The 3098-nt window shown below is 47.3% G+C and overlaps 1 pseudogene; it reads left to right on the top strand.

The window, feature by feature from the left end:
* Positions 1-921: 921 nt before the first annotated feature.
* Positions 922-1041, top strand: LOC136646338 (5S ribosomal RNA; annotated as a pseudogene).
* Positions 1042-3098: the final 2057 nt, after the last annotated feature.

Genomic DNA, 3098 nt, shown 5'->3' with positions numbered 1-3098 from the left:
GCCATGCTGGTTCCTCCTTCTGCCCTCCCTCAGCCAATGAAAATATGAGAATGCCCATCCTTTGTTCAATGACCATCCATTCCTTCCTTTCTATCAGAGACAGGAAAAGAGAGCCCAGTTCCTTCTCCCCCAAGCTCATATTAACCTTTCCCTTCCTCCCAGTTGGAATTCCCTGCAGCTTGCAGATCAAAATGCTTGCCCCACAAGGTTTTCCATGCCGCAGAAACAGTAAGCAACCATCCCCAGACACAGGCAAACTTGAATCAGCACACATTGGGATGAGTGCCAAGTCAGGGGGCCCTGACTCAAGTCTTTTTCAGAGTCTTCCACTTACGTAACTCATGAGTCACCCAGTCATCCAAAATCACACATTTTCATGACTCGAGTCCGAGTCACTGACTCGAGTTCTCAACACTGGTAAAAGGGAGAGACATGCTTGCTTAACATGACTGTAAAGAAGATAAATGAAGGTGTTAGGTGCTGGGGCACAGAGATAGTGTAAAGATTGCATTCCCCCTTATCCATGATTTCCAGTATCCACTGGGGGTGGGAATGTTCCCCCCCAATACCAGGTGACACCTGTAGAAACATATCATATTTATTTGTGTGTTGCTTTGACCTGAAAATATATGGCACATATTTTCTACTCAAATGCATGGCTTCATAACTTCATGAAAAACAGTTTTGCAGGCTTTTATGATAAAATCATGTCTTTCTTGCCAAGCAGGCAGAAATATGACATGTATTAATTACAATGAACTGTTATAACTATAGAAGTACGTACCATAGATGTGTACCTTAGATGTTCCTGCATTCTTTTGCACTATCTCAGATCTGCAGAACACACCCTCTTCCTTTAATACTTTGGTGTGCCACACAAGGTGTTCTGCAGCTTAAGTCAGTCTTGGAGGCTTAGTAAAATCTGACAGCAACTGGTACCTTGCACATGCCCAATCTCATCTGATCTTGGAAACTAAGCAGGATCAGGCCTGGTTAGTACTTGGATGGGAGACCGCCTGGGAATACTGGGTGCTGTAGGCTTATACCATAGTCTTTCGAGACTGAAGGTTGCCAACCACCAAATCTGAGTAGATAGAACCGCACTTAAAGATGTTTTGAGATAACCAGTGAAACAACAATATGCATTTTGCAAGCATACTTATAGGGTTACCACATATCCCTATAAACTTTTACACATAAACTTTTATGACTGTAAGTGTGTAGATGATTGTTGATTTTAATGACTCTAGATTACCTTTTCCAACTGCAGTGTTGGTCCGAAGTCATGCATGCATAAGTAAATTGAATGATACCTGTTGATGGTATACTGTAATCTTGATGATGGTAACAGATGCAATCCTTATCTGTGAGATTACCTGATCTGTTTAGAGCTCAGTTACAGTATGTTGAATGGATGGGCTTCAGTTTCCTTGTGGACCTTTGCCTCAGGATAGGGAACAAAAGTTTCATTACCTTCAGGAGGCCTCCATACCGCCCCCCCCACATGCACTCCATTGCTGAGGCTTCATTGGTGCTGGGGGATAGGCAGCCCAATCATAAGCTTCCCTACTGCCCAGGGATGCAGCGGCATCGAAATGAGGCTATTGCTGCATCCAGTGTGGCCAGGGGAGCATGACCAGGTCTCCTCAGGCTAAGGCAGCAGTCTTCAAACTCTCAGGAAGTTTGAAAACTGCTTTAAGTTCTTGTGGGGGCGGGGGGAGGCAGCAGGGACGGGGGGAAGGCAGGGATGCGATCCCCAGGATCGCGCTGCTCAGGGACTTGGCTGTGCTTACCAGAGCCTCCTGCAGCCTCCCAGGGGTGTGGGGAGCTCTGCGCGACTGTCTGCAGGGCTCCCTGATGCTTTAGAAGTGAAAGTGGAGTGATTGCACTCCTGTAGCCCCCTGAGCAGTGCGATCGTGGAGGTCGCGCCGCTGCCTCCTCCCTGTCTCCTGGCTGCCCCCACCCCTTAAGGGGACAGAGGCCAGGGCCCACAGGCTGGGGTGTTGTGATGCCCCAGTTTGAAAAGCCCTGGGCTAAGAGATCTGTTCCCGATATTCAGCGGGTACAGATTTGAGGAGACCCTGTCAGATTTCCTGGCCCAAGGGGGGTTAGGGTTCCACCTTCCTCCCAGGCCCCTGCTCCCCTCCCCCCCACTTCTGTCCCCTCTACCACCCCAGAATACCATGCTGCTGGTTGGTTGCAAAACTTACTGCCAGGTTCCCTTACTGTGTGTCCTCCAGTGATGTGGCCCCACGCCAACTGTGCTGGGCCCAGTGCCGGAGGTGAGCCTCTACCTATGACACAAAATTGCTTTACGGCACTTTTCATGATAGTTGGGCCAGTGGTGCCAATAGAGCACCAGCTCTGGGCCCATAAGGATTGGGCCTTTAATTAGGTTTGGGCTGCAGATTAAATACATTTTTAGACTTACAAATGTTTTTCCAGTGACAAGTGCATCAGGCGGATTTGGGCGTAGGAGAAGATCATATCAGCAATGTAAAGCCAATAATTTTCTAGTACTATCAGAGGTGAAGCTTGGGTCCTCCCTAAATTTGTGAATGATATTTCTCATAAACATTAAGCTTAAAGGGGTATGACAGACAGAGCAATGTCCTGCCTGCTGGAATTTTCAAATAATCACCTAATGCCTAGAGATGGTATGTACAGGGCTTCAGAGTGGCCAATCAGAGCGTTGCATCCAAAGTTTTGTGATGGGAGAGATAATGTAAGAAGATTAAAAGAGAACACAATGGATTTTGAGGCAGAGTTGAAGGTTGGTGTTTAGAAATTGGTGGTTGGTGTTCAGCTGGTGTAGCAAGTTTTTTGCTCTGTGGGAACTGTGCGGAAATTTGGAGACGAACAGTTGTCAGAGACCTTTCCTTGGGCTGGTCTATCACTGCTTATAAGCGCAGGCTAGTGCAGAAGTAAATTTTGGTGAAAAAAGATCCTGGACAGCGATAGTACTGAGAGTGGCTCCCTATGGTCTTGACAGAACCAAGGCAGTTACAGGATAACTGATGGTTTTAGGGTGCAATTCTAACCTGTGCTGGAACAGGTGTGGCCCACAGTGCAACTCAGAGAAAGGAGATTTTAGTCCC

Source organism: Tiliqua scincoides, chromosome 3 (assembly GCF_035046505.1).
Source record: "Tiliqua scincoides isolate rTilSci1 chromosome 3, rTilSci1.hap2, whole genome shotgun sequence".
NCBI classification, from domain to species: Eukaryota; Metazoa; Chordata; class Lepidosauria; order Squamata; family Scincidae; genus Tiliqua; species Tiliqua scincoides.
Note: the sequence above shows the minus strand (reverse complement) of the source record. Positions and strands in the feature narration are given on the sequence as shown.